At 46.3% G+C, this 22,887-nt stretch overlaps 1 long non-coding RNA gene across 2 annotated transcripts in view; it reads right to left on the reverse strand.

Annotated features, from left to right (window-relative positions):
• Nucleotides 1-22,887, reverse strand: part of LOC150041827 (uncharacterized) — a 224,232-nt gene that overhangs the window by 139,592 nt on the left and 61,753 nt on the right. For both annotated transcript variants that reach the window (XR_016533704.1, XR_016533705.1), the window contains exon 3: nt 22,249-22,347. This is a non-coding gene — a long non-coding RNA (uncharacterized LOC150041827). The remainder of the gene's footprint in view (nt 1-22,248; nt 22,348-22,887) is intronic.

The following is a 22,887-nucleotide window of genomic DNA, read 5'->3' on the forward strand; positions in this document are numbered from 1 at the left end:
GTTCAATGAATGAGCCAAGTTCCTGCTCAACCCCAAAGAGAAGCAACGGGGAAGGGGTGGCAAACCCTGGGTCCAAGGGCAGTGGGCATCCCTGACTTAAGCTGGATGGGGGGCATCTCCTCAGGCCTTTCCTGAGGGACAGATGTTCCCTCACACCCATCGGCACACCCCCAGTGCAAGAAGCAGAACAGGACTTTGTCTACTTTCAGACAGTTCCTGAGCCAAGGGGCTGGAGAGTGTGGGGACAAGGACTGGGACCCAAGCTTCCTGTCGCAGTCTAAATGGTACCACAGAAACAGAAGCGGAACAAGTCACACCCACTGAGCATGTTCGCTCCAGGATTTCAGACGCAGCCAAAGGCTATTCTAAAAGATTTCATCCGGGCACAGCCAGTGAGGACGCTCCTGTTGCTCCTTCTTACTCGAAGGTTCTCGGCGCCTCTTCCGGAGAGGTCTCCTGGCGTGTAGTGGAGGCCTGCACGAGTGCAGAGGACTGAATGGAGGGCCGAGGGATGGCTACCATGTTAGCTTCACCGCCGGGAGAGGCCCCAGGGCACAACTGTTTGGGAAGCACTGTGTGTCACATCTGGACAATTGCTGTTCAGAATTATCTGTGGCTTCAGCTGAGCCAGGAGGGCACTGAGGCGCCAAGTCATACATCGAGGGTAAAATCACATTTGTCTGGTATTCATCCGACGGTCCCATTTCTTGCCCAGCTGGCCTGCCCTCTGGGTAGTACACTGTAAGCACCTAACAGATGGCAGCATCTGAGTGCACAGAACTTCATCAAAAGAACTTTAAAAAAATGCATCTCATCAAAAGAACTGTGGAGAGGGCATCTCGCCCTGCTGGGTGACAGCCATGAGTCTTTGCGACCTGTGGACGCTCAAGGCTTTGTAGGCGGGCAGCGTGCAGGGTGGGTTCCTCCAGGTCGGCGTCTGGGTGGGTACTGAGGAGGAAATCCCTGGCGTTCACGGTTTATTACGTCTGGAATCCGAGCAGGGCAGGCAGCCCCGTGGCCTTGTCCAGTTCAACAGCCAACTTCTGTGAGTCCCTGATGCTTGCCCGGCTCTGCAGTGGGTCGTGACTGTGGCCAGTGGCACTGAGTGAGGTCAGAGGGCGTCTCCTGCAATGCCCCAGAGCATGGGACGCGCAGCCTCTCCACACACCACAGGAGGTCCCACCGGCTGGTATTGGGGAGTAGGCTGTGTGTGGCCATGACGGAATCCCCAGAATTACCTGCGATGGTTCTCTCAACACTGCAAGAGCATTCTCAAAGGGAACAGAATATTATCATTCGATTTTGTTTTTCATGGAATAGTAAGTGCTCTCTGCTCAGTGCCTCAAGAGTCTATGGCTTCCATTGCCAGCTATGATTGTGGGGACACCTGACCAACCTGCTCCAGAGACATGGATACCTTGGGGAGTCCTGGGCGGGGCTAAGACCTCATCCTGACACCGTTGCTGTGTCAAGCCCAAAGTCCACGGCACTCACGTCCAGTGCATTCAGAGATACTAGGCTGTCTTCAACACACCTCTCCCTTCTGCTTCCTGCACGGAAAATTCCACGGGCTACAGATACTGATGATGAGGAAGAGGAGGAGATGGAAGACTGCCTTGAAGGGTTGTTTCCAAAGTCAGGTGTGGTCAAATGTAACGCCTGGAAGCCTATGTGCTGAGGCCCCACGTGCTAACAGGCTTTGAGGAGCCACAGGTGCTTTTTCCTTCAGAATGGCAGCATTTTTTAGCAACAAAGATTTTTTATTAAAGAATTTATTAACATTGATTTTTTTACATCATTTTTCAAATGTCATGTTTAACAAACAAACATTCAAGAAGGGAATCTCTATATACAATCACTGGCACATAGAACATAACTAAAATTTTTTAAGTCAAGAAATATTATCATGGTGATGATTCACCATGCTGGTTCTGGAGACCAACACATGACCCACTGGTCCGATTCTGAATGCTATGACAAGCCCAGCATGCTTATCAAATAGGAGCTGAGTGGTAGGTGGAACAAGATCAGAGAGGAGGAGGAAAAATAAATTCCTGAAACTCAATGTTGTAGCAGCTACAGGCTAGCATTTTCACATAATCAGTACCAACAACTCCATGAAATAGGCATTATTCCCCCTCTTTCTCATACAATAGATGCTATTATACCACCAATAACCCCATAAGATAAACCATGTTATTATCCTCTACCTTGCAAATGAGGAAAATAAGACTCCCCACAACCAGGGAGTTTGTAGCATTTCTCTTGTTTAAGCTCTGAGCCCATAATTTACACCACTGACTTACATGGACCCCGAGAATTGGATGGAAGAAACTGCATTTCCAATTACATGCCGGCACCCAGAATGCAATCTCTGACTGTGTTGATTTTGACCATTTCCCAACTTTAATTTTTTTGAAAGTTATTTACAATGATTACAAACTGAAAGTAGGAAATAAAGTAGGACAAATAAAAAAAGATCCAAAACCAAGTTGTTTCCCACTAATAGCCATGTAGTTATCTACTCAGTTGTGTAGAAACTGAGAAGAGAAATAAACAAGAGGTAGACAAGACCTTCAGGCTGGGAAGATCTCACTCCAACATGCAGTGTGCCAATCACCTGTGGGAGTTATCTATTTTCTGTTATTCAACTGGACGTCTCCTACAAGGGGTCGTGTAAGGACTTTGTCATTTAAAATATACAACACACTTAGAACCAAGCACAAAAGACAGGTAGTAGTAGAGTCTAACAAGGAAAACTACCATCATTTTCGCTGTTTATTCATAAACAATCCACCCTCAGCACTTGGCCTCTGGAAGATGTGAGGTTTTTGTGGTTGTTATTGTTGTTTGTTTTGGTGCTGTTTCTGGAGGTACCCCTGAAGTTATTTTTTTTTCTCCCTCAATGCTAGTGTTCTACCACTTGAACCAAGCTCTACTTCTGGCTTTTTGGTAGTTAACTGGAGATATGAGTCTCACAAATTTTCTCGCCCACGCTGGTTTCAAACTTTGATCCTTAAATCTCAGCCCCCTAAATGGCTAGGAGGACAGGAGTGAGCCACGGGCACCTGGCGTATGAAGTTTAGTTTTAAGCATATGATCAGGTTAAAGACAACAGGATAAACCCTGGGCAAATAATTAAAGAGTATCTCTGCTATAGACTACTCAGATATACTCTACTGAGGAACATTCACAAATACCACCTACATTTTTAAAACTGATTTTTCCCACGGAGAGCCAAAATTTCTGTTCTTCTTCTATTTATATGCCTACATTCTTAATCATTTGACCTTTTTGCTCAAGGGTGGCACTCTAGCACTTGAGTCACAGATCCACGTGTTGCTTTTTGGTATTTAATTGGAGGTAAGAGTCTCATGGCTTTCCTGCCGATGTTGGCTTTGAGTAGCTAGGCTTACAAGAAGAAGCCACCAGCCAGGTGTGGTGGCCCATGCCTGGAATCCTAGCTATTCAGGAGGCTAAGATCTGAGGATTGTGGTTCAAAACCAGCCTGGGCCCTAAAGACTGTGAGACTCTTATTTCCAACTAACCATTAGAATACCAGAAGTGGCGCTGGGGCTCCAGGGGTAGGGCGGTAGCCTTGAGCTGAAGAGTGCAGGAACAGTGCCCAGGCCCAGAGTTCAAGTCCCAATGAGAGAGAGAGGGGGGAGGAGGAAGGAGAGAGGAAAGGGGAGGGAGAGGGGAAGGAGAGAGAGAGAGAATATGAGCTACCATGCCTAGCTTTACCTTTCAGATTTCATTGAGTTTTTTTTTTTTTTAAGAGAAAAAGTCTATATGAGCTATTTCAAAGAAACTCAAGAGCTCTGGAGTCCTTGGAACTCATCATCCCTTTGCTCTCCATTTGAGAATCACGAGGCCTTGGTAGTCCTCCCCGAGAGGGTGCCAAAGGATTGGGCCCAAGTTACTGGGATTTTTTAGTTTCCTGATTAAACTGAAGTATACAAAACCAAATTTCAGAAGACAATCAAGGGAAGTTGGAGGTGTGGCACTTTATTTTTCTTCTTTGGAGGAAAGCGCAAGTACATCTTCCTAAATCCCAATAAGCTGCCCCTAACTACTCTCAAACTTACAGTGAAGGGACATTTCATTTCACCAACTAATAACACTCCTTTTCGGGAAGGAAAATGACCTAAATCCTCTGCCCACAGCTCTTTGGTCATTTGTTCTTAATAACTATACGGCAGAAATAACGGCATCTAAGACCTTAACTGAGACTGTTTCACAGAGAACAAGCATTTAATGAATTTTTATGTTTCCCTTCCCTATGCTTGTAGTATTTTGAACATTTGTTGTTTATTGGGGTGGGAAGGGGCTGGAAGGAGGAATTGGCCAAAAGAATATGTGGCTGGCTGGTTTAATTATTTCTCTTTGTGTAGAAAAAATATCCTTTGAACAGTCACAGTACATGGCTTCGTTTAAATTGCTTTGTTAGTTTTATTGCCAATGGGAACAGAGAAGGTGTGAGCATTCGTCTACTAACTCTGCCTAGGGGAATGGTATTATGGGAGTGTGGTGCATAGGCTCTGTTAAAGGCATCTGTGGTCCCTGAGGGGCCCTGATTGTTTTGTATTCTTAGTCTGAACCTCTGGACACCATCCTTTGTGTATCCTGGTTAGGTGGTAGCCCAGGATGTGGTTCAGATTAGGTTAGTTTGGGGGAGATGAACTCCTTGTACTCATGCTTTCAAAGTTTACAGATGAGAGAGGTTCTGCATATGACAGGCATCAGTAAAAATAAAATAGCTCTAGCTGTAGAAATGTAGAGAATATATATCTTCCACTTGTCAATGCCTTGAACTTCCACACTGGATTTTGGATTCAAAGATTCTGGTAGGACTGAGTAATCTATGTTTTATGAAGTGTTGGCTGACTGTGGCAGAGGCTACATGAAATCTCAGCGACTAGGGAGCTTAAGGTCAGCTCGGGTAGTTAGAACAAGATTCTGTCCACAAAGCAAACTACCAAACAAAGGACTGGCAGTGTGGCTTAGGCGGTACAGTCCTTGCCTGGGGAGCTCAAGGTCCCGTGTTCAATTTCTAGTGCTAGCGGGGAGGAAGGGAAGAGCATGGCTCAGCAGGAAGGGAGGCAGGCTTGGGTCCATCAGGTAGGCCTGGGCCCTGAGGGCAAAGCAGGGCCTAGGGAGAACTGGAGAATGCTTGCAAAAAAAGATAAAAACAACAGCAACAAAAAAACTACATGTTTGGCAATTAGCTGATGAAATACTATGTAACCAAATACTAAGCTGGAGTTCTCTCCATCTGCATTCAGATTTTGGAGATGTGAGTCTGTGCTAGCACAGGAAAGTTGCTTTCCGTAAGAGAGTCTGTTTCTCCCTGCTTGAGAAACTACTACAATACTGCTAAACATGTCAATAAATAAATGCTCTAGGGGACTCTGATGATCATCCATGGCTGAGGCTGTGGCAGTTAATTGAGAACTAGATTGGATTGAGAAAGGTCTGAGGGATTTGTAAAGCATACTACTAGCTGTGTCTGTGAGAAGTTCATGAGTCAAGTCATAAATCATGAGCACTCTGACCTTCAGTTTAATCCACTGGGGGGGGGGTTAAATATGAATAGAATTAGGGAAGTAGTCCAATTTTGGAAGGTGAGGCCTGACTGGAGGAAATGGACCAACCATGTCCTTAGGGACATGCCCCTTTCCATTTCCTGTCCACCAGAGTGTGAGCTGCTCTTCACCTGCCACCTGGCTGCCCCACCTTCCCCTCAGCCAGGGGACTAAAATTAGTTGTTTTTTGTTTTGTTTTAGTTGCCCCTAGGCACTCAATCACAGTGGCAGGAAAAGTAACTAACGCAGAAACACAGAATCAGAAGTGTGCCTCTGAAATTTTAGCATACATCCACATCTGCTGGGCTCCTTTAGTGGATCCCAATCTCTGGGCTCGTTTCTGAATCTGCTTTTTCACCAAGTTCCCAGGTGATACTAAATGAGTGGCATAAACAATGGCCCAGGGACCATATCCAGACTGCTTCCCATTCTTGTAAATAAAAACATTTTATTAGACGATACTTGCACTCATCATTTATAGATGCCATACCACTATCAATGAAATACAAAGCCACGGTTAAATAACTGCAACCCATAAATTACCCAAAAAGCCTAAAGTATTTACCATCTAGATCTTAAAAAAAATAAAGTCCAAGCTGGGTAAAACTCAGGAGACCAACTTTAAGTAGGAGAGAGAGAGAGATAGAGAGAGAGAGAGGAGAGAGAGGAGAGAGAGGAGAGAGAGGAGAGAGAGGAGAGAGAGCGAGAGAGAGCGAGAGAGAGCGAGAGAGAGCGAGAGAGAGCGAGAGAGAGCGAGAGAGAGCGAGAGAGAGCGAGAGAGAGCGAGAGAGAGCGAGAGAGAGCGAGAGAGAGAGAGAGAGTGTGTGTGTGTGTGTGTGCGCGCGCGCACGCGCCCTGCATGAACTCAGGGCGTGGGAGCTGTGCCTGAATATTTTCACTCAAGATGAATGCTCTATCACGTAAGCCACAGGTCCACTTCCAACCTCCTGGTGGTTAACTAGAGACAAGAGTTGTGTGGACCTTCTGCCCACGCGGCCTTTGGTCCATGATCCTCTCATCTCAGCTGTCTGAGTAGCCAGAATTATAGACATAAGCTGTCAGCAGTTGATTTCAGATACATCTGCAATTATATCTCCAATATTATATAAAATGTTCCTTACATAAAGTGTACCAGGGTTTGGAGTAGGGCCCCAGTGTGCTTGGCCTGCTCTGATGACTGTCACTTGAGGCTCACTTCCAACCCGACTTTTTAGACATGGAGTCTAATGGACTTTTTCGCCTGTGCTAAAAAACAACCACCATCCTCTCAGCTGCCCAGGATTGCAGGCATGAGCCACAATGCTCATTCGTCAAGGAGGAGCTCTAACTAGAGGAGGGATGAGAGGCTCGCCCATGCCACCTGGGGGTCCTCACTGAGCTGTGACTGAAGGAGGGAGTGACAGGGCTTTGACAGCTGCCTGACCAGTTCCTCCACATGCTGCTTTCTGTCACCGCGGAGCCATCAGAGCGGACGATGGCCCCAGCATGGGGACCTGCGGACGACGCCTCCTTCCCCGTACGGCTATGGAGATGCTCTCCAGAGATTCCCACGTGCCCATCACCTCGTGTCTCGCTCCTGGAAGGAATCCCACCACACTCCGGATACATTTTCAATGTTTTAGCAAGATAAGTGATTGTGTGTTTAGCGTGCCTTCGTGATGTGCCAATCATCTGTCTCAAGTCTGAACACTGTGGTAGATGCCAACATCGGCCTGAGGGGTGACACCCTTTACTGGGATGATCATATACTTTGCAGTAGCCTAGAATCTGCATTTGAATTCATAAATCTGACTCTTAGCCAAAATTCTCTCGTATTTCTCTTTTTGGCTTGCTGTTTACATATGACCTTGAACAAAGACAAGTTATATAACTTTCTAGTGACTCAATTTATTCAACTAAAAAATGAAAGCAAGAGCAGGCCCTATCCCGTAGAGATGTAGAGCAGATAAAAGAGAATGCCTATGAAGCTAACTTGACTATGAAATTGAACATGTGGCCCTCCCCCCGGCAACACATGCCTGTCTGCTCCCCAGTCTCCTGCTCTCAATCCTCAGGCTCCGCTTGTCATTTGCTCTCTGCAACTGCCCCCACCCCCTCCGCCAAGGACTTTGATCCTCCCTCTGGTTGGGATTTTCATGGTGTCCCAGATGGCTGGGGAACAGCCTGATCTCCCCGGCCTGGGAGCCTGGCCTGAGGTGAGGAGTGGAAACTGCTGACGTTGAGTCAATGTCATTCCCACTGCAGGGACTGAGGATGGCAGGCGTGGGGTAGCCAGAGAGATGGCTCCATTTTGCCTCCTCCCAGAGGGAGGTGGCTTTCAGGCAAGGTCGACACAGGAGCCCTCTGCTGTGATCACAGATCAGGTGTCAGCGGATTCTAAAGGAAGAGCCAGCATGATGTGGCACCTGGCTATTCCCTGGTGATCTGGCTGACACAGTGGCAAGGCCACACCCTGCCTCAGCATGCTGATCTTGTACCGTGACCCTGCACCACTGAAGCTGAAACAAGACATACATGGGAGAAACCGTCCACACAAATGCAGTAGAGGCCATGCTGTGCATAGAATTACTAGCATGATATCTAATTTAGGCAAAGAGGACCAATCCAAACAGCTTCGACTCTGTGCCCAGTGGCTGCAGAGTGCACCGAGTCCTGGTGAGGTCCAGAAGGGAATTTCACCCCATTTAAATAATACATAAATGAAGTGTGGCTGAGAACAGGGGGACCGTCAACTCCGCCTTCATAGTGAGCTGGCTCAGGAAGCCCAGGCACTGCTTCTTCCTCTCCGGCTCAAGATCATTTCACTGCTAGCAGTCCATAGAGGCACACTGTGTATCCTGTGCCTGGCAGTGACCCCTGCTTCACCACAGCACCGGGGCCCACAGGGGCAGACTGTGGTCCCCTGACTGGGGGCTACCCCAGGCTCCTCCCCTCCCTGGGCAGCGCTCCCTGGGCAGAAAGGCAGGAGCTGTCTCTCCCGTGCCCTCTGTGTGGCAGCAGACCCCAGCAACATTGGCCTTTACCTGATATTTCCATTTCACAGTGGAGCAAGCTGAGGATTAAAGGGCTGAGGCTTCTTAGGTACCACTGCATCACCTGGGTCCCTGGCCCAGCGCAGATTCCCACATTCTGCATTTGTAGCAGTTGCGTGTCACACTACACACTACACACACACACACACACACACACACACACACACACACACACACACACACACACACACACACACACACACACACACACACACACACACACACACACACACTACACATGCTTGGTTGTGCTGAGGCCCAGGGCCTGGGCCCTTCTATTTGCCTGCAGTCCTGGGAAGCACAGGGAGGCTGTGTGTAATGAATGAAGACTTTTTGCTGCCTGAGAGAATTCCCCAGCCAGATTGGTCAGGGAGGCAGACACCTTTATCCAGCAGTGAAATGTGTTAAGTGGTGCATTAATGGTGTGAGCGAAGTCCTGAGGTGCCAAGAGGCGGGAGAGAGAGGGAAGAGATTCACCCTCTCTGGGACAGGGAAGGAAGGGAAAGGATGACTCAGAGAGTTCTATCTTGAGGAGGAGGAGGAAGAAGAGGAGGAGGAGGATAAGGAAGCAGAAAAAGGAGGAAAAAGAGGAAGAGGAAGAAAAAGAGGAAGAAGAGTTGGAAGAGTTGGAAAAGGAGGAGGAGAAGGAGGGGGAAGGGGAAGAGAGAGAGAGGGAGGGAGAGAAGGAGGGGGAGGGGGGGGGAGGGGAAGGGAAGAGAGGGAGGAGGCCTAAGAGACACCAGCCTCCCAGAAACAGAGAATGGGCATCACAGGACATTTCAGGCTGAGCAGGCGGCCAAGGCCTGTGTGCAGCCTTCCTTCTGGAACAGGAGAAGTCTCTAGAAAGGGATTGTGTTCTTGCCCCGCCAGCTGCAAGAGCTCTCTCAGCCTCTGTGGAATCTCTGCTCTCCTCCAGCCCTGAGTGCTCTCCTTGTGAGCCAGGAAAAAGTAGGTCAACGGGGAGGGGTTGGGGAGGCCGGCACTGGGAAGCTCAGGGTCTGTCATCTTCTACCTGGCTCTGGTCCCTCGCTCTGCCGGCCCAATCCCTTGAGATAAAGAAGGATTCGGAGCCACATGCTGTCCCGACTGTTCTGAGACACATACCTGGGGTTCTGAGAAACCGGAGCGGGGGAGGGAACTCCCCTCCCCACCATTCGTGGATGCTGAATGGTGGCTTCTCTCATCTTACTACAGAGGGGTGGGGTCCCCGCCGCAGCTTCTGCCTTTGTGGATCTGAGGTCTATGCTCTGGCTTTCCAGGAGATTCAGATGCACAGCTAGCATGAGAAATCAGATACGCATGGAGGCAGAAAGAGGACAGCTGAGGGAACAGGGGGCCCACAGGTTTCCCGGGGAACAGTATTTCAGACATTGCTACAGCCGAGGTGTGGGAGGCTAGGCTTCATTTCTCCTATGGAAAAAATTTAAAATGAAAGAGCATATGTGAAGGCTGCTAAAATCTAGGTGCAGTTGGGCAGGATTTCCTAAGATAAAATTATGTGCCATCTGATTTTTATCAGAAATTACAGATGCTAGAGATAGTTGAATGTTTTTTTGTAGAGTAAAAGAAAATAAAAATCCGATCATCTAGAGATAATCACCCTTCTGGTGTTTTAGCTTCCTAGTCTTTTTTTTTTTTAAGGCAAAAATAACAACTGTGCCTCGATCGCTACAGAATCACATTGCCCCTACATCCATCACTCCCTGGCTGTGCATTCCGTGGCTCAATCTATTCCCCGAGGAAATCCCCTCTGGCTGGAAATCGTTCTCACGCTTCTGGAAGAGCAGTGCCTATCCAGTGTCCAGCACGGAGTGGGGCAGGGACGTTGAAACCAGACCTGGATCTAACGAATCCCAGCTCTCCTGCCACATGGACAAGTTACTAGGACTTGCCCATCCCCCCCACCCCCATCCACACCACAGGTATGAGAACAAGGTTGCCTGAAATGCTAAGTGTGGTAACAGTATTCAGACATGTGTTATAGATCAGGCAAGTCCACTGAGAAGTCTGAGAAGAAAAGGAAGGGACACGAGGAAGCTGGTGTGAAGCAGAATGCATGCTACAAAGACACATGCACATACAGTGGCGCCCAGCTTCCCTGACCATGTCTACAAGGTTCTGCCTTATAAGATGCTATCGGTCAGGCTTGCTCCAAAGAGGTCACATGCACAGAATCATGGTGGAAGTTGGCTCACAAAATTGCAAAGGAGTTGCACAGCCTGCACACACTCCACAGCGGAGATAGGGGTATAACTCGGCCCTACCCTGCAGGCCCAGGAGACCAGCAGCACCAATGTATAGGGATAGGGAGAGGACTGAAACCTAGGCTTCTAATCCACCCTTCCTTTCCCTTCTTACACAACTTTAGGCCCTCAACCAATCAGACAGCACCTACCCCCACCGGCAAGAACTTTCTGCTATGCTTAGGCTACTGACTCACAAGCCAGTCTCTTCCACACACATTCAGACACGGATCCATGGGAAAATCACATGTTTGAGCCACCTGAGTGTGTCAAGAGCCCAGTCAAGAGGATGCATAATTCATCATGAAGACCAAAGGAAGAAAATTAAGACTCTCCTATTTCCTTAGATATCTTAAGTTGCCCTTTTCAGGATATATGAAAAATACCTTCAGATAATGCTTCATAAAAAAGCTGCCCATTATTCAGAAATGATTTGTGGTTTCTTCTCCCAGTTCTTCAGGGCCAATCATCTGACAAAACCTCCTTGTATGGGGCAGAATGGCCTCCTTGGCTCAACCGACTGCAGAACTCCCCACCTTAACAGGGAAGCTTTGTCTGGCTCTAACGAAAGCATCTCTCTTTCATTTGCATTACAATATGTAAGAACCCTATGGAGACTGGGCAGGGAAAATACACTCCTGAAAGGAGCCTTCCTCAGAGGAAACACTCGAGTATTTGTTGAGCGGGAATTAGTTTCTGGAAAGGAACACTGAAGTATGATCTCAGGATTAGGGCTGTCTTTCTGAAACGCTGTTTGACCTCTGAGCAGGATAAAACCACTCTGGATTATCACGAGCATGGTTGGAGCTGGGGGTCTCAAAGAAGGACAGACCCACAGCGGGAGTCGGTCTGGGCCAGGCCAGTGACGGCGTCCATCTGGGTGGGAACTGTGGTGGAAGCAGAGCCGCCACTGTACAGGGCGCGGGGCTCTGAGGCAGGCCTGGGTAAGAGCCATGGGCCCGCCTGTCCCTCCCCTGCCTCTGGGTGAACCCTTTCTCTTCCCTGGCGGGCAGGCACAACTCACAAGGTCATTACAAGGTAAATACACAGCAAGGACCTGACACAAGGTCTGATGTGTGGGCAGCATGCAGGAACAGGCAACAGTTTCTGAAGTCACAACTCAAGGTTTATTTTTAATTTAATTTTTTGCTGGTCCTAGGGCTTGAACTCTGGGCCTGGGCTTTCTGTGCCCAAGGCTAGCACTCTACTACTTGAGCCACAGTACCACTTCCAATAGAGAACTTTAAAAGCAAACAAAAAACTACTCCTGAGGCTTAAACTCAGGTCCTGGGCACTGTCCTTGAGCTTAAGTCACAGCACCATTCCTGGCTTTTTCTGTGTATATAGTACTGAGGAATCAAACCCAGGGCTTCATGCATGCTAGGCAAGCATTCTACCATTAAGCTACATTCCCAGCTAAAGATTTTTCTTGGTCAGTCCTGGGGCTTGAACTCAGGGCCGGGGCATTGTCTCTGAGCTCTTTTGCTCAAGCCACTCTCCAGGTTAGAATAACAGTGACCAGGGACTGTTCCTGAAAGGATAATAGCATGAAGTTTGTCAAATGGTCTCTAAAGACCTGACTTTCAGCCCTATTATTGGCAGTCCTGAGGATTTTTCTCAGGGCCATGTGCATGCTATGCTGGCACCACTCCTCAATGCTATGTTTCTAGCCCTTTCTTCATTGTTTGCTTATAGAACATGGTGCTTCCTTCTGAGGCAGGCACCTGACTAGCACCTATCTTTTCAGGCCTCCTGTAATTACTGGGATAACAGATGTATGGCTACCTTATCTAGCTTCCCTCTGTGGAGACAAGAGTCTCTTTGACCGTTTTCTGCCCATGTTGGCCTTGACCACAATCCTCCAATATGCTTGGGACACCAGCTGTGTGCTCTGGCATCCTAGCATCCAGCTATGGGTTCAGAAAGGGTCTTGTAAACTTTTCTTCCAATGGCTTCAAGCCTGGAAGTTGCACCATGGCTCAAGTGGCTAGGCCCAGAGTTCAAGCCCCACAACCAACAACAAAAAATAAAAAATAAAACAAAGTAAAACAGGGCCGGGAGTTTGGCCTAGTGGTAAAGCGCTTGCCTAGCACGCGCGATGACCTGGGTTCGATTCCTTGGTACCACATACATAGAAAAAAAAGCCATAAGTGGTGTTGAGGCTCAAGTGGTGGAGCTCCAGCCTTGAGAAAACCCAAGGACAGTGCTCAGGCCCTGAGCTCAAGCCCAGGACTGGCAAAAAAAATAAAACAAACAAAACCCCAATACTTGATCGCCTCCAAGTAGTGTAGTGAGAACCAGAGGCATGAGCCACCAGAGCCCAGCCACATCTTTTCCTGACAGCTGACCGGGAATAACAAGGTACAGAGGAAAGCAGTTGGCTCTGATGGAGAATACACCCTCTCCCAATGGCAGTGAGAGTCTTCTGTATTTCTCCCCCTCTACCTTAAATTTCATTCTAAGTCCCAAGGCTTCTGGAAAGGGAGGAAAATAAAGCCTCGTATAATATTTCATCTAAGGGGAAATAGATTCCAGGGATGAAACTGGTTAAGACAGCCATTTTGCCATCATAGGTTTGAATTCCTTACAGATTCAAGGGGGAATAAATTTGGATCACAACATTCAAGAGCTAAATAGCTACACCGTTCCTAAATGGAATAAAAATCTAGCGTGGGGCACCGCTGATGAATGCAGTCTTTGTGTAAGCTGCTTTGTATCACTGTCTGCTAATTTCTCCTAGTACAGAACTGCCTTCAGGTTCAGTCTTCAGTCGTTTTTTCCTTCCGTGCATGAATGTTTCCGAAGCCCAGCTTGAGGTCAGAAGGAGTTGCGAGGGAGGAGGCTCCAGATGCGACTGGAGACATTGTGTGATCAGGTGGCTCTGGCCAGGCCTGATTTCTGTTCAGTAATGTCCAGAGACTACATGTTCAGTTCAGATACTGAAACCAGTTGTTCACTGGCCAGGAACGACTCGAAATTCTAAGGGGAACACACAAAGGTCCCTGCTTTGACCTGCACCCTCTCTGTGGATGCCATCTCCTCACACGCGGAACGGTGCTCATCGGAAGGGGTCAGAATAATTTATTCATTCCCGGTGCAACTGGAGCAGCTGCTATAGATCTGAGCCCACGCGATGCCCCGTGAATGGCCATCTTTTCTGCAAGTCCCTTCTACAGTCCATAACCCACAGAGGATAGGGAAAGGAAAGAAGTAAGAGATGAAGAAGCCGGGCACTGGTGGCTCACACCTGTCTTCCTAATGACTCAGGAGACTGAGACCTGAGGATGACAGTTCAAAGCCAGCCCAGACAGCCAAGTCTGTGGGACCCTTATTTCCAATTAACCCCTAAGAAACCAGAAGTGGGGCCGTAGCTCAAAATGGTGGCATGTTAGCCTGGCACAAAAAGAGCTCATGGATAGTGCCCAGGCCTTGAGTTCAGGTCCCACCACCAACAGAGAGAGCAGGTAGGGGGCAGATGATAGGGAAGGCAGAAGACAGACCTGGGCCAGTAGAGGACCCAGGGCAGAGGTCCTGGAAAAGAAGCAGGAGAAAGCAGAAGGCAGTGATCCTGGGGCCAAGACCAGGCAGGACTGGAACATGAAGGCAGGTCAGGGATGGAAGAATCCCCTGGAGCTCTTGTTCCTTTGATTCGTGAGCCAAGCGGGCACATCACTGTGTCTTTCCCTCCACAGGAATGTCTGAGACTGAATGCTTCATCCATAGTAAAGAGAATTCCTTCAACTCCAGACCAGGGACCTTGGGTAACTTACCCTCTGACGTCCGCTAGGAGGGGAGGGGCCGGCACAGATGAGTGTGCTCCTTCTCACCAGAACCCATGTACTACACACTTGATGCAGTACATACCCACACCAACGAGCTGTTGTGGATTCGATCCCTTCTGAGAGGGCAGTTAGGTATTCGTTATGGTTAACTGTTAATATGACAACTGCACGTTAACAAAGTCGTGGTTTTTACTGACATATATTAAGCTGTATATATAACATGACTTCCCCGTGGCATTTCCATACAGGCATCCATGTACTTGCATCGCTACTCACCTCTCTTACCATTTTAAAGTAGAAGGCAGATCCCCCAGATCTGAGGACCAGTGAAATAGGACTGCCTAAGAGCAAGACTCATATTTTGTTATACACATCACCCTACCTGGACAAGCTTTCTCATTCACTTACTCACTGGTATGCTTATTATATACCTATCTCAGACCACAGAGTGAGGATCAGACAGTGCTAAAGAGGCCAACACAGCCTCTCTCTGATGGAATTCGATCCATGATGACAGATGCCTAGGTGGTTAGAAACGTCACTGTGGAACCTCTAGACACACGCACCTACACACACACATGCGCACATACACATACAAAGCATACGCGTGTAAACACATCTAACACAACAATGGCTGTGAGAGAGAAAAAGGACCTAAAATACAAGGAATGAAAGGGCTAGCCAGGGGCTCACATGAGTGTGAAGGAAAGGAACAGACCCATCTCTAATGCAGCAGAAAACCTGGGAGAGGTGACAGCTTAAGAACCCAGGGAAAAGGCAAGGCTGTCTGTAAGGCAGGGATCAAGAATTTTAAATCCAAGGCTCAGATAGAATTATTCTGGACGTGTAGCCAAATCCATCTGTATCTCAAGTCTTAGGCCAGTGATCTCAGCTGGCCAGAGGAGGAGGAAATCTGCTTTCCTCGTTTGAGGAAGTTATCTTTGTACCCAGGGAAATCTGGAAAGGAGCCCAGAGCCGGTAACAGGATGTAAAATATACCCATGATTTCAATACTTTGCTTTTGGCTTTAACCACACTCTATAACCACAATAACTTGTTATCTAGCTATTTATGGCAGTGGTTCCCAGCTTCTGCCACGTTGTGGGACAGACAGCATTTCAAAGAAATACTGAGTCTGGTCTGAGGGTTGCGCCCCCCCCTCCCAGCTCTGTGAGACTGCTGGTGGCAGATGCATGCCTTGGCCGCCTTTCACTCTGAGGTCCACTGGCAGAGAGACGGTGGTTTGAGATGGCGGTCAGTGGCTCACCTCGGCTCATACGCTCACTATTGCGCTTACATGTTCATTTAATGACACAGTTACTATTTTAATTTGAACTGTCTAGATAATTTGATTGCATTTGTAGAAACACTGTAATTTTGATAAGCCTGACCCATTCCTTCTGAAATTTGAGGCTCATTAAGTTTTGAAAATCATGTTAGAGGGTTTAAGAAAATTATGCTTTGTGAGTTTGCCTATACCAGTGTCTAGAAAAAAATTAGATCCTTGTAGAGGTGATTAAAATTTAAAATATAAAGAACTTAATCTGCAAGTTTTGTAATGAGTTATGTTAATCAAGAAATAGAACAATTTTCTGGCTTTATAGTAAACATAACTAAATGGGTTATAGTTCATTGGTTGAGATTAGGGATTAAGAAAAGTAAAGCTTTGGTGTATGTGTGTGTGTGAGAGAGAGAGAGAGAGAGAGAGAGAGAGAAGGGGGAGGGAGGGGGAGGAGGGGGAGGGAGAATATGTGTATGTTAATACTGCAGGACCATCTTGGGCTCCCTTTCACTCCAAGCCAGCTCTCTACCACTTGAGCCACCTCTCCATTTATGACTTTCTTTACTGGTTAATTAAACAGTCTCTCAGATCTAAAACTTTGGACAAAAGTCCTCAGATCTTAGCCTCCTGAGTAGTTAGAATTATAAGCAGGAACCACCAGCGCCTAGCATAGTTTATAAATTTTTTTTTTTGCCAGTCCTGGGCTTGAGCTCAGGGCCTGAGCACTGTCCTTGGACTTTTTTCTCAAGGCTAGAGCTCTACCACTTGAGCCTCAGCACCACTTCTGGCTTTTTTCTATGTATGTGGTACCGAGGAATCGAACCCGGGTCTTCATGCATGCTAGGCAAGCACTTTAACCACTAGGCCAAACTCCCAGCCCAGTTTATAAATTTTTTAACTTTAGTACTTTTTACTAATCCAAGAAATGGAAAACACTCCATGGAAGGCATAACATTCAGCCACACCCAACACAAATCTCAGCTGACAACATTAAGTACAGACATGGTCACAAGAGTGCCCCACTTTCAAAACAACAATCACGTGGGAAAAGAAGATCTCGTATGCCTTTGGTGGGATTGTAAACTGTGAAGTCACAAGAGGTTCATTATCCACCTGAGGACCCTGCCAGACCACCACAGAGCACGTGTCTATTTCAAGCAGTTAACTTATGAGTGGCAGACATATACCCACGCTAATACAGCACTATTCACAACAGCCAAACAGCCCAGGCACCCAACCTCCAAAGAATGGGTAAGTAAAATGTGATTTTATACACATATAAGATCGTATATATTATATAAATATACTGCATATGTTATCATTTCCATATAAATATAATCGCAGTTACAGAACCATGATCATGTTATATAATCACATATATATGCCTCAAGAACGGTTAACAATCCCATGCCAGGCCCCAGAGAAGGGCGTCCTGGGAGGACCCTAGCTCTGCGCAACTTCTCAGCTGTCATGGTTTTCTACCTGTTCCCACAGATGAAAGAACCTTGGCTCTGGAGACAAGAGAAAACCGCGAGTCAGAACTGGCGGTCCACGTCTACAGTCCCAGCACCCACCAGGCTGAAGGAGGAGGACTGCAAGTTAGAAGCCAGTCCAGACTATGAGTCGAGACCCACTCACCTATCTATTCCTTCTCTGTAATAGTCAAAGGGCAATTCTCAACTGAGGGATGGCATCGAGCAAGAGGCTTTGTACTTACAAACTGATTTGCTCAAGAGTAACTTCTTTTTACAACCAAAGATGATCAAAAATATTCTAAAAAATGACACAGTAATGCTTGAGGACAAAAAGGCAATTCTCATGCTAGTTTGTCTGTGTTCATATAAAATATCTCAGTCGTGCATGGACCTGTCCTCTGATCAGACCAGCATTAGCACATTGAGCTCCAAGTGTGATCTCTCAAGCTTAGGAATATTCTGCCTGTATTTGACATTCTTGACTTTCTGAGGTAGCATAGCTTTAAAAAATACATATGGTGAATGGATGGATGAGTTGTATGACTTAATTCGAAAGAAATAGACCCCAATCAATTTTCTTTTCAAACACAGTCAAAAGCTTCCTTATCAAGCAAATTTAAGGACAGAGAAAATTCCAAAGGACCCACGACAATAAAATCCTTTCTTTAAGTATAGGGAAACTTATCAAATACCAACATAATAACACTGATACTAACTGAAGAACATTTCCAAGGTCATGCTCCTGTCTCATCATTCCTATATATTCTCTTCTTTTAAGCAGACAAATTGTAAAGATTCTACATACTGTTTATTTTTTCAGAAGTGTTAGAACACTGTGGGGTTTTTGAAGCATGACAAGCTGTGAACACAGAGTTATTGCCTTTGAGGCCATTATTCCACAGAGCCCTAAGCAGAAGGGTCATTCGGTCTGTTGCACCAAGGCCCATGTGTGGGGAGTCCAAAGGCTATGCAGCAGTTAGTTATGTGTTACATCAAAAGCTAGGGCGAGATGCAGTGGGACAGGCCTACGAGCCCAGCTGTTGGAGAAGTAGAAGTAGGGCTGGGTTAAAGCATGAGACCTCATCTGAAAAATAAAATGCAAGGGGCTGGAGATGTGGCCCTGAATTCAAACCCCCAAATCAAGTGGCTGAAATTTGGGTATTTCTGGCAGTTAAAGTCATGATAATGAGGCAAAAAGAACAGTTCCTTCCATCAATTGAGAGTTTATATGAGCAAAACAAAATAAAAACAAATTGCAAATCAGACAGTTCAGACTCCCAGAGCAGTTTCTAAGAAGTCCAAAGCAGCAATCAGACAGAACTTTCAGAGAAAAACAAAGTGAGGAATAGAAAATAACCAGCCAAATGAGTACAGGTTAACTTGTTTGTTAATTGGCCACTGGACCGAAGTTCAACACTAGGATTAGACTCCATACTGGTTTGGCTGGGCCAAGAGCAAACAGCCAGTCCAAACACACAGTCTCCTAACAGCACACCCCTACCCCAGTACACGCTCACCAAAGGCTTGGCCAGCACTCAGCAACACCACCATGTGCTGTCATGACCATTCTGGATGCCCAGCTCCAGGCAATCTCCATCGGTCATGATGTCCTCCGACCAGGTCTAAGCTCGTGTGTCAGTCCAAGAGCGCATCAGCACTCAGCAGACAGCGGTGTGGAGGAGGTATGCAAGCCAAAGAACACAGCAGTCGGAGAGAATGCCACTGTGACTGCTAGGACAACGAAGCCAAGGGTTCAGCTTCTGCTCCTCATAAACCAACTGGACAACTGGCGTACAAGTCAGGGGAGAAGTGCGTGCATTTCCAACCTGTCTGCTCATTTTCTTATAACCAAGTCTCTGAAATGTAATGTGCTTTTCTATATGCAAAATCAAAATCCGGTGTCAGTCCTTTTCATCTGTCACCTCCAAGGTGAGACTGAACAATTAACTTCCATAGAAGAATAAAACTGTAACAGCCATGATTAAACATCTTCTGAGAGTTCATCACAAGAAACAGTTGCTTCTGCTGGATATGACACCTTCATAAGTAGAATTATGACTGGTGACAGTTCCACCACCACCATCGGACTCTATGGATTTCTATCCCTTGGAAGACATGCTCAAATGCATGAACTCTTGCAAATGTGACTTGCAAATGTGAACCAGCCTTGTTGATGGTAAGACTTTCCGAAATATCAACAAGCCCTTTTGGGAGACTCAGGGCTTCAGAAATATTCCAAAGTTATTTCCAAATCGTAAGAATTAGCTTAGAACTTGATTTTGGGAAGTCTACCAAACATGAAGTCCTGGTCAAATGACAGCATTCCTGTGTGGTGGGTCCTGCTTGCATCCCAGCACTCAGGAGTTCCAAGGCAGGATCTCCATGTGCTCCTGGAAATCAGCCTGTACTACATAGTAAGACTCTGCCTCTGCCAGGTGCCAATGGCTCGTGCCTGTAATCCTAACTACTCAGGAGGCTGAGACCTAAGGATCGCAGTTTGAAGTCAGCCAGGGCAGAAAAGTCCCTGTGAGATTCTTTTTTTTTTTTTTTTTTTTTTTTGGCTAGTCCTGGGCTTGAACTCAGGGTTGTCCTTGGGCTTTCTCAAGGCTAGAGCCCTACCACTTGAGCCACATTACCACTTCCATCTTTTTTTATATATATATATGTGGTACCTAGGAATCATCTTTGTGCATGCTAGGCAAGCACTCTACTACTAGGCCAAACTCCCAGCCCCACCTGTGAGACTCTTATCTCCAATTAGCCTCTCAAAAACTAGAAGTGGCACTGTGGCTCAAGAGATAAAGTGCTAGCCTTGAGCACAAAGAGGCTCAAGGATAGAGCCCAGGCCCTGAGTTCAAGCCCACCATCAACAACAACAAAAAAACAACATAAAGTAAAATAAGTAAATGAAATATCACTGGGGAACAGTCACTCATTTAACCAACATGGTAACCAAGAGACTGACTGTAAAAGCAAATGAAGAAAATCAAATCACTAGAGGAAAAATCCTAACTCTTCGATAATGAAGACACCGTTTCCCTAAATAAAAGATCCATTAAAAAGCTATTTTCTGTTAAGAGCAGACCTAATTTCTCCAAAAAACCTGGTTTGATTATAGGGATCCAGTTTTCATTTTACATGGTTATATCTTGGAAATCAATGTTCAACTCTATATGACAGCTTCTGATTTCATTAACATTCTCCAACTACATCACAAACTCCTTTGAGAAGATTTACCTCTTGGAAGTGCTCTATGCTCTTCTTCTATCTCTTCAATTATTTGTCCCATACTTTTCTTTTCCCCTTTTGGAAGCGGAAGCCATTTTACTTTGGTGAGGAAGTTACTTTTTCCCTTAAGAGCATATCTCATGCCCAAGTGCTCCAGCCACCAAAAATGTATTTTCCTTTACTTGCACAGAAGGGATCATGTCTGGCTGCAATCTCCATGAAACAGAATTTTTAACTTTTAATAATCTTAAGTTCTGTGACAACCTAGGAAGCAAGCAACCTGGAATAGTTTCATATCCACATTTTATAAATGAGAACCATTTGGTCATTTTTCCGAATTATGGAATAGACCCAAATATATCCATATTCTCTATACTATAGAGAAATATGTTCCACTGGCATAATTTTATTTATTAGAAACACTGAACAGTGAGTCCAGCTCTATGTTTACTATTAGATAAAGGGGAACGAAATGGCTGATCCAAGTTCCGCTCAACCATCCATCTACTTGCAGATAGTTAACAGAGCTAACAGTACCTGCACATTCTTTTCCTCCACTGAACCTGATGTCATCACCACTGCTTTCTATTTTTCTATTTGCGCTGTGCATGCACTGTTCCTTCTATGAACTCCATAAGAGGAGGACTCTATTTTGTCATCATAATCCTGGCCCCAGTGCAAAGTGTTAGAAGTAGACAGTAAAACATCCGTAAAATAAATGCATTGCATTAAGCTGCATTTGCCAACAAATCAAGATATTCTGGTTTCATGGCGATAGCAGTGAATAGCTGTTTTTCCTGCTCAGAAAAATTTCTAGTTGCCTTCCCCAGTCAATAAACCCAAAGAGGATCCCTCCCGCTAGCCAGAACCACGTATCTTGTCTTCAGACCCTTCTTCAACTCAAACACAATCAGAATAACTAAAGAATATGGCATAGGACTTTAACGTTACTCAGATATTTCATAAATATTAATTCACTTAGTTCACTGCAACATGACTCCCCGGTATAAAGAGATTCTGAACTAGTTCATTCGCCAACATTTGTCCCATCTACTTTCACCCAGTTTAAGTATGCGTTTTCCCCATTGTACTTGACTTGCTCATTACATAGAAAGAGCCATTAAAGGAGTCCAGGAAATAGGAAATATACTGTACCAAACGTCACTGGCTACTTTAAGTTGAAGATATTCTTGCCATTTACTTCCCAGGCTATTTGTAGACCACTTTAAACCAAGTTTGAGTGACAGGCGAAGAGTCCAAACGATGGCATTCCATCTAAACAAGCAAATCTCACAAACCCCAAAGGGATCGTCTGCTCTCTCAGGACAGACTCCCCCAGCACCACCCAGGAAGTGGAACTCTACACTCCCTGGGCGCGGGCGAAGCATCGTGAACCTTTATTTTCATCCCTTAGCAACCTCGTCCTCCACTAAAGCCAGTCAGTTCTTTCATTTTCCTTTTGTTTATGCCTGGCCTGATCCAAGACCTAAAGTCACTGCAGAAACCCAGTCTAATTTGTCTGACCCAAAAGACACCCAAGACTTGACCAAAATCATTCCAACCAGCCCAGACAGCTCAAGCCACAAATGCACATGCCTTCAGAATCCAAGAGAGGACTCACCCCGTCCCGAGACGCAGCAGGGCAGCCGGGAGCGCCACCGACGCTGCCCCTGGTTCCAGATGCTCCTGGCTCCACTGAAGCTCCACTTGAATCCTATTTCTGGAAGACGGTTAAAAGGAAAACTCCTTAGAACAGTGAAATTTAGAAACATTTGAGCAACACAAAATTGAATTGCAACTTGGCCTTCTACAGGGCTTTTCTGGAACCAGCCAAAGGTCTCCTGCAAAACCTCATTTAATATCTCCAAAGGCCATAAGCTAACAGGTATATAGCACGGTCCTTGCTTGCTTTCTTCAAAGTTCTCATTCCTCCCCACTTCTGCCCACTTTTTTTTTTAACTTTCTGGACTGCACAGCTTCTCTTCCCATCCTCCCTCCCCGACCTTGCACTTGTGCTTTCTTTTGGCCCTGGGGTGACAGCTGCGCACCACTGTGTCTCGCCTGGAATCCAGGCGGAGTACCGCAAACTGCTCGCCCAGACTGGCCTCTTCACTGTTAGCCTCTGATCTCCACCAATGAGCAAAGGTTACAGACTTTGGCCATTGCTTCTAGCTGTCTTCTTAATTTCTTTGCAAAATTTCGGTAGCATTTTCTTTTTCTATTAATATCATCTTTAAGTAGTTATACCAAGAAGTTGCCA

This window comes from Megascapheus bottae, chromosome 38 (genome assembly GCF_031878675.1).
Source record: "Megascapheus bottae isolate mThoBot1 chromosome 38, mThoBot2.hap1, whole genome shotgun sequence".
Lineage (NCBI taxonomy): Eukaryota > Metazoa > Chordata > Mammalia > Rodentia > Geomyidae > Megascapheus > Megascapheus bottae.